Source organism: Vulpes lagopus, chromosome 1, assembly GCF_018345385.1.
Source record: "Vulpes lagopus strain Blue_001 chromosome 1, ASM1834538v1, whole genome shotgun sequence".
NCBI classification, from domain to species: Eukaryota; Metazoa; Chordata; class Mammalia; order Carnivora; family Canidae; genus Vulpes; species Vulpes lagopus.
Window position 1 is genome coordinate 138,011,640 of NC_054824.1, and position 13,238 is coordinate 138,024,877.

Sequence of the window (13,238 nt, forward strand, 5' to 3'; positions counted from 1 at the left end):
ATGACTGATCGTGGTACCATTTAAGATGTTAGTGACATTTTGCTTCACTTAGAGGTCCCATTGAATATGATGGTCTAAAGGATATGGTTTGAGTGTACATTGTCTCATGAGTCATTTCTAAGTTTATGTGACTAATTTTTGAATATAAAAATAATTCATTTTTCCAAAAGATCGTAGTTCCTTTAAAGTAATTATCACAGGAAGTTATAAGCAAATCCAAACATTTCTCTTTTTTTTTAACTCTTTTGTATACTTGAAAACATTTCCTATAGTGTTTTTTTTTTATAGTGTTTTATAGGATTTTGAAATAGAGTAAATCCATGCTCCCCACACTTCCCCCCCACCAAAAAAAAAAAAAAGCATGTTGATCAGTATCATGTACACCATGGGATTATGATTATAGAAATGGAAAGTAGAAATAATCTCCCCAAAGAATTATGGGGACTTTCTTGTTTCCTGTTCATCTGTTTTTGGTGTAAGTCGGGGACAGTTTCTGGTCCAAGCTTTACCATTAATTAACTGTGTAGCTTTAGGCAAGTATTTTAACCACTCCATTTCTTCATCCAGAAGAATGGATTACATGACCTTTCAGTTTGCTGCCAGCTATATCAGTCTCTGTTTCTATGCTCTACATGATGCTAAATCCAGCATCAAGTTCACTTAGGGAAGGTGTGATCTATTTCTTTGAAATGTTGTCTAGACTCACAGATTTAATGGAACACTGCCAATGACCTGGGAACACTTTCTGTGATGGTTAGGTCATTTTATAAAGTGAAGATGCAGTATGAACTAATATCTTTTAAATTTCTTTTATATTTTGAGAATGTATTTTTTAGTTAAATTCTGAGCAATAGGGACATTTGCAAACTTTTATTCCAGTGGACAGAATGAAATCTGCAAATAAGCAGCTAACTATATGTATTTATCTTCAATTGAGACTTCCAGAAAGAGCATTGCCAAGCCACAACCCTTGGATGAAAGCAGTACTCAAGAAAGGGGCGGGGGCAGAAGGCAGTGAAAAACAATATGAGAATAAGATAGCTGGAGAGTTATAAATATCCAGATTTTTAAGCAAATTACACAGATACAACTTTGAGCAATCATGGATAAATTCAAAAAATATAAACATAAAAATAAACATAAAAGGGGAGAACAACTGGAATTTTTTTTGGCTAAAACGTAATTAAAAGAGACTGGAACATAGCTTAGATATTAGCAGACATCAGTATACTCCATAAGAATGAAAACCAGACCAATTCACCCCCGTACCTATGGAATGTCTCATGTCCTAATACTCGGTAAAATCCCAGAGTCTTGCAATTTCCTAAGCATTAGTGGCCTCACATCTTTCTTCCATCCAGGATTGGACTATATTATAGCTTCCCTCCCATGATGTATCTCCTCCCTACACACCTCATTGACGAAAGACTGAACTCAGTATCTTGATGTGACTATTCAACAAACATATTCTATGAAATGTCTGTGAATATACCAAGTATTTGGGGTAATGTAGGATGTTTACAGCAATGGAAACTATCTATAATTGAATCTTGGATATCCATATGGTAGACCATCCCACCATTTGGAGTTCTTTTCCGGTCTCCTTCAGTATTTGCTTGCCAACCCTGCCCCGTCCCTGCCCAACACCATGAACTCTTATGGCCATGTTCAAGTAGAAGGAAGAGGAGAATAGCATGACTATGTGTTGGTTGGGAATCATCATCAGGAAAGTGGAAATACTGAAGTTAGGAAAGACAAAGAGACCTTAAAGAGGAGGATGGGCATCTAGGAAAATGAAAGATTGAAGTGCTGTGACCCCAATGTGGAATCACATATTTGGGGCCAGGGCAATGATGAAAACAAGCAGGCAGGAATGAGGATGGATGGTGGAAAGAGGAGGAAGTAAGTGACAGGTGAAGGCTGGAGGGTAGTAGGATTCTGAATGAGGATACTATTACCATGTAAGTGCTCACAGGCCCCACTCTTCAAAAATAATTTTGGGTCTCTATCTACCTCGGTTCCCCTTCTTCTCATGTTATCCCCCAGATGTTGCCAACATGCCTTCCTTACCCTACTCATCTTTTTGAGGGGAGTTCCTTGTGCCAGACTGAATCTTTGGACTTTGGAGCTGAATTTCTAGAAGGGGATGAGTTAAGAGGGCAGAAGCTAGAGGGAGGAAGAAGATTCAAGGCTGGACTCATATAATGAAGAACTGAAGAAAAGGAGGAGAAAATTCATCAAGCTGAGTATAGAGGAGGACTTTTTATTTAGTTTTGGACTTTGTATTTAGCATTTCATTTTTTTCCCCAGGAGGTTTAAAGAAAGCATTTTGGAGCAACCATTTTAGAATGTGAAGAAGGTAAACTTTAGAGTCCAATGAATTTTAGTAAGTGTTGCCCATGGATTATATATTTAAACCATCCTTCTGCTTCTTGGAAAATAGAAGCACAAATGTTGAGTTATTTTGAAATGATTTTATTTGCTGGATTGTGTTTCTTGGTCCAAGAAGGGATAGAACCACATAGGTCTTGGCTCCATCCAAATTTCATTCTGAGTGTCAGCTTTTGGTACATGACACATAGTGTGTTTAATTGGAAAGACTAAGAAAGGGGTGAACATTTCTGGAGAGCTTCTGTAGTTGGATTATGAAGCTAGTAAAAAACATGCAAGAGCTTTAAGATGATATAATTTTACCTGTGAAAGCCATGAGCCTTAAGTAAACACAGAATTCACACTAGCACTGAACTTCTTGTCTTTTACACACCTAGAGTAGCACATCCTCAATATCCTAACTGTGATGTTGATGCATGTGGTCTTCATGTTTCCAGAAACACTTAAAGTAAGAGATGTAAGTGGTATATGTCTGGCCTATGTCTCATGGAACTCAAACCAGACTTTCATTGGTCAAAGAGTGAATGCAGTTAAATCAATTAAAATGATTAATATTGACTAGGAATAAGGTTTCATATTCTAGCAGATGCTCTTTAAATTTGTCTATTCATATACCAGCACTGTAAATTTTAGATAAAGAAGGTATGTATTTCAAAACTATAATCACTTTTATATATTTGTCTAAGTTTATACAATATCAAGTTAAGGATTTTGTACCAGTTTTTCTCCAAAATTACTAGCCAGATATGAGAAAGTCAAAATTATAAGACTTAGGCTATTCTAAATGATCAAATACCATCATTTTGCTCCAAAAGTAGAATGTGAGAAGAATCTCCTAGGTGAACTACCAAACTTTAAGGAGTGGTTGCCCCAAAAGTGCACATTTTACCAATTGCTGTATCATCTAATGGAGGTAGCATTCACCATGTATTTTTTTCTCTGCTTTTTCATTGCCATCATTTTTTTTGGCATTCCTATGGAATTTATACATAAAACACAATTTTATGTCATTTTCTTTAGACAATGTTTAATGAGCCTCCCTTCTTCATTGCCTTTGGGATAACAATCTGAACCATTGCTTTGGTTTCCAAAATTCTGTAGAATATCATTCCATTTTAAATATCATCTTTTATGAGTTCCATTAATAATAAGATTGATACTAGTCTAGCAAGAAAGCTAACCTAAAGAACCTATTCTAAATAGTTTAATCTCTTATCATAAAGAGAAAATATAACTCTATGTCTCAGTTTTTAAGTTCCCCTGTGATTACCTCCTACCTGTAACCTCTAGCTTTATTTGCCCTGACCTACTTCCCATACTTTGTCCAGTACTTGGAACTTCTCATATTTTCTCTTGCTTCTTAAGATATTATATATGTTGATTCCTCTACCTGGAACATTTTACCCTAAACCTCCATGTTAGTCCTTTTGCTTCAGCTATCTCTTACCCATCTTTTAGATACCAAACCAACTTCCACTTTTCTATGGAAAACTTTTCTGGGATACTTGAGCTTAGATACATGTCTATAGCATGCACTGCTGTATCATTTTGCTATGCTTTTATCATACATAGATATTCCCCCACTTTACTATAATTATTCCCAATTATCTGCCTTCCCTAAAAAATCCAGAATCATGTTCATCCCACTCATCCTTATATTCCAGGACCTCTCATAGTTCCTGTATTATAGCATATGAATAAGCACAATTTGAAAATTGAGAATATAAAACACAAAGTTTTTGTGAAAAGAAGAAGGCTTTCTGTTGAAAGACAAATGATAAATGCAAATGAGAGTCCCTAAATGATTTTGCAAACATTGTGTCTGAGTGGAGAGTATCGTCATGAACATGAAGCTAAAACCAAAGAAGCTTCTACTCTTCCTCTCAAAGCAGATAGTTCCTTATATTTTGCTCTGGGTTGTTTGGGTCATTACCATGCTGTAATTGCAGATTCCACTTTCATTCACTTTATTTTGCTTTTCCAGTTTTTGAGGTTTAGTTTCTTCCACTTGTCTGAATCCTACTTTCAAAACCATTTTCAAATTTAGTTCTTACTGAAGGCCTCCTCTGACACCATTATCTTCTCTCTCTCATCCTTAAATTTCTGTCCCAGTGCTTGCTTTACTGTGACATCATTATTATTCCCAATTTGATCCTATGTTCCTCCAGGGCAGGAATAGGGCTTTGTTCACTTTTGGGCCCTCTCTCAGATTCCCACAGGTGCTGGTTAAGGGCATGGCTAGTATTCATTAAACAAGCTACTGGACTGGAGCCCCTGGGTGGTTCAGTCCATTAAGCCTCTGACTCTTGATTTCAGCTCAAGTCATGATCTCAGGGTCCTGAGATCTAGCCCCATGTTGGGCTCTGTGTTCTTGGGGAGCCTGCTTGAGGTTCCCTCTGTCCCTCTCCGTTTGTCCCTCCCCCTGCTCACATGTGCTCTCTCTCTAAAATAATAAGTAATCTTAAAAAAAAAAAAAAAGCTGCTGGACTAATCAGTTTCCCTGGGAGAAAGCATTTCATTTGGCAGGAGCAATAGTTATTTTACAAAGAATGCATGGATTAAACAGCAATAATCTCTTTAAAAATAATTACATATTTTCTTGGGTAAGAAGGTAAGATAAAGTCAAAACTACTTTGGGCTCTTACAAAAAAGGTTTGGTTTAAAGTCTAAGCTGTGTGAGCGTAGGGAAGGCATGTGAGCACTTTAAACTTCAGTTCTCTCATTTACAAAAAGAGAGGCTTGAATCAGAGATTTTTGATCTCTCCTCCAGCTAGAACAGTTCTGTGAATGTCATTGTGCTGTGCAAGGAAAGAGCCTCACACCATTTTTTATTTTCTACCAAGAATCTCAGTGTTTGACCATGAACTGTTAAAAAAGAAATCTATTGATAGAATACTCTTCTCTAAAAATTTCAGTGTATTTATAATAATGGATATATTTATTACAGAGGTCTTTTAAATAATGGACTTGGGAAAAATTCCCTATTTACCCTGGAAACCTTCTGCAGCATGATATAAAAAAAAATCAATCACCAAAACTCTAATATTATCATGTATCTTCAACTTGAATTGAGTTTTACTTTGCTGCTCCAGTGAGTACTACAAAAACATGCTGTGCTTGGCTAACCCCTGGACACATAGTCACACCTATTTAATGTGGAGAAGTTTGCAAATGCCACTTTCCAAAGCTTTCAGGAAGACCAGTCACAGCTAAATGCATCCTTGAAGATTAATTACCACTCAGTTCTTTCCAGCTTTCAAATATACAATTGCATTAAACATAAATTTACCTTGCAGCTGCATAATGGACACTGGGTAGAGGACTTTTGCTGTTATGTCTTTGGTTCAAATCTATCCCCTGTTTAAGAGTGACTGAAAGTCATTATACTTTGTCACCTGCTCAGTGACTTACGAGATGAGTTACGGGTCTTAGTTAAGTTCCTAGCATAGCAAGAAAACACCTTCACAATTGATGATCATCAAGAGCTGCTGGAAGTCTAGAAAGAGGGGCAGGGATTAAATCAGTTGTAGACATTGAATTAGCATGTCTCCAATCTTCCTTCTAGACATGCACTGAGATATAGAGTTTTGTCCTTTTCCAGAAGAGAAGAATCTAAGTCTGTAGGGTTGCTGACTGGACATCTTTTATTAGCATGACATGATGGAGACAATCATGTTAGCTTTCTTCTAATTAGGGCAGCACCATTATCCCCACTTTGTCCTTTGCATCAAGAGGTATGTGAAGGCTTAGTCATCTCCAGGAAAGGTTTGTTTTTGTTTTAAATTTCATGGTACAGAAAGAGCATAGCATTTGTTATCCATAGCCTTTGTTATCATTGTGTGTGGGGCAAGAACATGTTGGTATCAGATGATTGTTTCTACCTAGAAATAATGTGGTTTAGTAGAGAGCATCTTTGCATATAAAGGTTATTGCTGCCTGAGTCTTAGTTCTTGTTCTGCCTCTCTCTGTAAAACTTTGAATACCATTTGAAGCCTCAGTTTCACTATATGTAAGATAAAGGACATTAAACTGGATTTCTCAAACCAAACTCTCTTCTGACTTTATTAGATCCCAAGACATTTCCCCAAAGGTCTTGTGGTAATCCTGGAGCTGTGGGAACCTAAGGCTTTTCTCCTAGAAAGGGATTAGTATTTTAATAGGTGACCCTTAGATGAGAGAGTAGCTTCATTTGGAAGTCACTAGCTGAGAGACATAGAAAAATTCATATTTAATGACCAGTAGGGATTATTGATAGTGACAGTAGAGAACAGGTAAATGAAAGCTAGGATTTAAGTTCAAATGGGCAAGAGAAGCCTGTATAATATCCCAAGAGGGCAAAAATGTAATTTGGAAGGACTGGAATAATCAGAGAAGTAAGAGGCCAAGTGTAAGATGACAGCTGAGTATGAAAAGGTCAGAGACTAACAGCTGGTGTCTTGAGAGTCCAAGGAATCCTATATGATAAGAACTCTCCTTTTCCTCTCCCCTTCTTTCTTTCTCCTTCCTCTCCTCCCCTTTCATCCCTTGTGCTTTCTTCTTAGGTGACTTCCTCAATCACAATTTGAAAGTTGTCTTTATTTAAATAACTCCCAGATTAATTTCATCACCCCAGTTCCTCTCTGACTTCTTAACTCGAGAGAAGCTAATGATACATCTCTACTTTACTTTTTCATAGACAATTAAAATTTAACATGTTCAAATAGAATTTCAAATCCCTCCCTAACTTCTTCATCTTTCCCATCTCAGTAAATAGCATCATCATAAACCAATTTTTAAAAAATTTAAGAGTCATCCTTCATTTTTGCTCTTTCCCTCTCTCATCATTGTATAATCTAACTAGTTCAGCTGATATAATTGGATTTTCCTTCTACTCTTTAAGTCTACTGCTACCATTTTAGTCTGGACATTGACCATTTTCTGACCCAGTGTACAGGGATATAGCATCTTTTCCTCCCTGATTTCCAATTATCCCTCTCTCCCATCTTGAATTCTTTTTCCACATAATGGTATAAGTGATCTTTTTAAAACTATAAGTTAGAAAACAACACTTTTATTCTTAAAAACTTTTGTACTTTCCCATTTTCATATATATATATATATACACATACATATATACATGTGTGTGTGTCTATCTATCTATCATCTATCTATCTATCTATCTATCTATCTATCTATCTATCTATCTATCTATCAGATTAGCCAAAGTTATCTGCGTAGTCTCAGTGTAATCAGAGGGGTCCTCATAGTAGGGAGGCAGGAGGGCCAGAATCAGAGGATGAGATGTGATGATAGAAGCAGAGATTGGAATGATGTGCTTGCTGGAAGGGAACCACAGACCAAGGAATACAGGTGGCTTCTAGATTCTGGAAAAGGCAAGCAAATAGATTTTCCACTGGGGCCTCCAAAAGGAATACTATTCAGATGATATCTTAATTTTAGCCCAGTGCGACCCATTTCAGATTTTTGACCTCCAAAACCATAACTTGTGTTGTCTGTGGCTAATTTGTGCCAGCAGCAATAGGAAGCTGATATAGTCAATTTTTCATTTTTCAACTGTGCCCTGCCTATATGTCTTTTTCTGGTTTTGGAATATAACATGCTGTATAGATCTTCAGGTTTTCTGCACAGGCTGTTTTCTGGCCCTTGTGTGCTTTTATACATAATTACAGGGCTAGTTTGTTGTTGTTGTTGTTTTAATATCAGTTTGAATGACATCTCCTTAGGAAGGTCTTATTTAACCACTTCTTTCTTTCATCACCTTGAATTTGTTTTATTTTGTTTTCAGATAGGATGTCTTAGTCCTGCAGTGTTTTATTTATCTGTGTACTACTTGGATTTTTTCCTCTTTTTCTTTCTATTGGCCTATTAATTGCCCTATTAGGTTCCATGACAGAAAAACAATCTATCATGTTTAGCACCATATCTTTAGAGTGGTTTCTGGCACATAGTAAGTTCTACATAAATATTCAATGCTTACTTGACAAACCGAATGAATGATTTAGGGGAATGCAGCATATTAGAGGGAGAATCTAGCTGTAGGGAAGGAAAGCTGTCAGATGCTAGCCAAGCATCCTCGCCATTAGAAGGTTCTAGGCTTGACTTTGGTGACAATGGAGATCAGGTCTTAAAAAAGACAACAGGGAAAACTCTGGAGTGATGTAAGGTGTCAAGGAGGAAGCCCAATCCAGATAACTGGGCAGATATAAGAGAGGCAGGTTGGTAAAGGTGTTTTGGGAACTTGATATGCTGAGAGGAGTTGGACCTGCTGTCAGGTGAAGCTTAGAGGCAACACAAGAACCCAGAAGGCAGACCAAGGTATAACTCCTAGAATCAAGCAAAAATGAATGTAAGTGGAAAAGAGGGCAGGAACTGATACTCTCTTGTCCAACTTGGAATCCTGAAAAATTGGTTTAATGCTAGGCACTTAAAAAATTATTAAGAAAAACAGGCAAGACACATATGAGTGTCAAGTGAATGAATGAGTAATCTATACATGTAAAAGTAATTACTGGGATGCCTGACACTTCAGACCTTTGACTTCCCTCCTCTCCTCTTTCCCTTTATAAACTGTAGCCAAATGTTAGAGTTGATCCTGCCTTCAACCTTGTCAGGTACAGCTGTGTGGTGGGGATGGGTTCTTGGGTGACTAGCAGACCATCTCCATGGAAGCTGGGAAAGACAAGTCTGGTGGGAAAATGGAGAAGGGCCAGTCATACTGAATATTGCAATGAGTAGACTCCCTAAAGAGAATATTAATATTGTCAGTGTTCGAGTGACATTTCTTCAGGACTTGCTCAGTAAAGTGAATTAGATTAAGTGTTATATAATTAACCCTAAGAAATTAGCTTTAATCAAATATTCCATTTTGCAATTTCCTTGTCCCCTGATCTCTCTATTTCTTTCAAATCCTTTTGGCATTCAGTCCTGTTTTATACTATATTGATATCTGTTGAATCAATTTCCATGGTTATCTAAATGACATTTGTTCTAAAAGAGAAATAGGAGGTCTTAATGTCCTTTGTGTATTAGTTTCCTAGGGCTGTCATAACAAAGTATCACAAACTGGATAGCTTAAAACAACAAAAATTTGTTTTCTCACAGTTCTGGAGGCTAAAGATCTAAAATCAAATCGTTGGCAAGGCAATACTACCTCTGAAGATTCTAGGAAAGAATTCTTCCTCATAGCTTCTGGTATTGGCCAGCAGCCCTCGGAATTCCTCAGCTGGTAGATTCCTATCTTCAGTTTCTACTTCTGTCCTCACAAGGCCTTCTCCTCCATGTTTCTCTGTTTCCAAATTTCCCTCTTCTTGTAAGACCTTCCACGCTAATCTAGTTTGACATCATGGTCAAACATTATTATGTCTGTGAGGGCCCTATTTCTAACTAGGGTCACATTTGTAGGCTCTGGCTAGTTGCAAATTTTGGAAGGGGGACACTATTGAACCCACTACAGGTAGTGAGACCCAAAGTATTCTTGTGGGATAAGCCCAAATAGAAAACGTTGAGAGAGGTCTGGGGAATTTTTCACAGTTAATCGTGTTGTTTCACAGCAGCTTTTTCAAAAAGGACTGTGCCTTAATCATTTTCTTTCTTTTTTTTTTTAATTTATTTATGATAGTCACAGAGAGAGAGAGAGAGGCAGAGACACAGGCGGAGGGAGAAGCAGGCTCCATGCACCGGGAGCCTGATGTGGGATTCGATCCCGGGTCTCCAGGATCGCGCCCTGGGCCAAAGGCAGGCGCCAAACCGCCGCGCCACCCAGGGATCCCCTTTAATCATTTTCATATGCTCCATTCTTACAAGTGGTTTTACACACCGTGGGTATTTACTGAATAGTGAAAATACGAATGTTAAGAAAGTAAGTGCTATTGTGACCCTCTTGGCTGCCCACCTCATGGTCCTCTACCACCAACAATGGAGCTTTGTTTTTGACTCAGCTGTTGGGGTGAGAGGTGTTCAAATGCAAATGCCTTGCTCTCCTGGGATTGCCAGACTTTGCTTCTGATGTCTATCACCTGGTCAATTATTCTTTTTTTTTTTTTTTTTTTTTTTTGATAATTGAATTTTGAGGCAATACTTTGAGAACTTAAGCCTGTACTATGAGGGATTATCTTTATTCATCAATGTTACTGAAAGACCAGTCTTTAAGTGAACTGTTTAAAGAATATCCATAGAGGCAATCTACTTAAAATAAGAAATGATTGATACAAATAGCTGTTATTAGTTGATAACAAGCTGTTTGGCCAAACTCAACTGCACCATTTAAAATAATATTTAGACAGTAAAAAAAAAATAATAATAAATAAAATAAAATAAAATAAAATAAAATAAAATAATATTTAGCTAGTATAAATCCAAACCTTTCAACAAATGAGTTGTGGGGAGAGACAGTACTAATAATGTGTAATATTTGCTCAGCACTTTCTAATTATCTCATTTGATTACTACAAGATAGGAAAAATGGATAATTTTCTTCCCTTGTCCAAGAAGGAAACTGAGGCTCAGAGTTTGTGTACCACTATTTAAAACAAAAGGAGGGCGGGGATCCCTGGGTGGATCAGCAGTTTGGCGCCTGCCTTTGGCCCAGGGCTCGATCCTGGAGACCCGGGATTGGGTCCCATGTCAAGCTCCCTGCATGGAGCCTGCTTCTCCCTCTGCCTGTGTCTCTGCCTCTCTCTCTGTCTCTCTGTCTCTCTCTCTCTCTCTGTCTCAAATAAATAAATAAATCTTTAAAAATAAATAAACAAAATAAAAGGAAATAATGAAGATGTTAGGACTTGAGGTCTTCATATCCTAGTTACCTGCTCTTTCTTGAACACAATCCTTTCTCATTCCTGGGAGTATCTGAATGGTTACATGATAAGTTTTTTTTTTTTTTTTTGATGTCTACAGCGTAAAGAAGTTATAGTTCATATCTGCATTGGTTATACTATAGGTTTTATTTAGGAACTATTGGTTTTTTTATGTTCAATTAGTTTGAAAATTATTTTCTTTTTTCAAATTCTTCTTTTCTCACATCACAAATAAAAGCATCAAATTAAAAAAGAAAAGCCTGTGTACTTGGATAAGGAGTATCAGATCTAGAAGTCGCCAGCTTGAATTTAAGTCCCATGGGATATGGGTGAGCTCTGCCCTCCTAGATAGCTCAAGTGAATGGAGCTGATGTGGGTCTCTGCATTTGATGACCCAGTGCTATTCCAGTGCCTGGTTGTGAGTGAGAGGGAAAGATGTGGTCAGAGGAACTTGAAAATACATTGGTCATTCTGGTTGCATTGCCAGTTAGACTTTGCCCAGCACATGAATGACTCTGGGCCTATTGATATTTGCTGTGACACTTAAATGTTCAGCACAGTATTGATTCTGAATGTCGAGCCCTCTGCTTAGATGCTGTTTCTGTGTGATGAGCAGATTATCACAGAATACTAATTGAACCCTTTAAATTCTCTCTCTCTCTCTCTCCTGTATGCACAGCACCAACAAACAGCAATTTAAGTGCCCATGTAGCTAGAACCAGCTCTCAATCTTAACAGAAGCAAAAATAGCAATGTTTTAAGTGTTCCTAAATAGTTTCTGGTTAGCATTGAATGAAATTTTTTAAAGGTGAATTGCTTTTTACCAAAATACGTCATTTAACTGCTGCAAAATAAGGTTACATGATTCAAAATTGTACCTATGACAGTTAATTCACCAGATTAGGAATAAGGATGAAGTAGAATACTAATCTGAGAGGGGAATATATTACTGATTATTTACTCATGCATTAAAAAAAAAGAAAAAAATTAAATGTAATTTAGTTAATGCAGGTGAGAAGAAAAAGCAAGGTTTTGAAGAAAGTTTCTAAGTTTTCCCAAAGCATCTATAGGAAATTTGTAATATTTCATAAATATAATTTCACATACTTGAAAGACTATTTATTGGTAAATATGTAGAAAAGACATGTAAGTTGATTAATGTTAGTCTACATTGTTGTGGAATTATTAATATTCTATAATTGATGATTTGGCATCTTGGAAGTATAAGCCAAACTAATAACCATAGGTTTCACAACTGTGCCATCCCTATGCTTTGAAAGGTACATAAAAATCTTGTTTAAAACTATCACTATAAACCTCAATGTCTGTTTTTCTTCCTGCCCAATAGGGGATGACCCTACCTCACACTTTCACTCAACTATAGTAATAATGGCTCTCTTCCAAGCTTTCCCTTCACTCCTTCTGTCTCCTGGCCAACTAATTCTTCTCCATGTGGCTCTGTAGGGTGTGGTCTGCTCCTGCTCTTGGGCATTATAATTAATAAATTCTGCTTTCAAAGACATTGACCTTTTCATGGCATCAACCCAGTCATACTTATAAATTAAATTCTGGGTACATTTAAAGCAGTCATTTTGAGAGTTCAATTTTAAATGATCCAACTATATGTTTGTGTACCTCTTTTGAAGTGTTTAGATAGAGGAATAGACTAACTCATTTTATCAGATACTTGTAGACATTTAGTTTAAAATTAGCAAGAAAATCTTGGGGTGCCTGGGTGGCTCAGTTGAGTGTCATGGGTTGTGGGATTGAGACCCACAATGGGCTCTGTACTCAGTGGGGAGTTTGCTTGAGAGTCTCTCCCTCTGCCCCCCCCCCCCATAAATAAATAAATCTTGAAAAAATAGAATTAGCAGGAGAATCTTTAACTCACACCCACTTGAGAAATACAAGGTCTCATATCAACAAATCAGATATATCCGGTCAAAATTAGACCAATGTATTTTGTGATTTAATAAGTTAGCTGTGACGTTCTTCTATGCTATAGATCTGCACCAGTCTGCTCTGATTCAGACATAATAATCAGGATCAGAATGG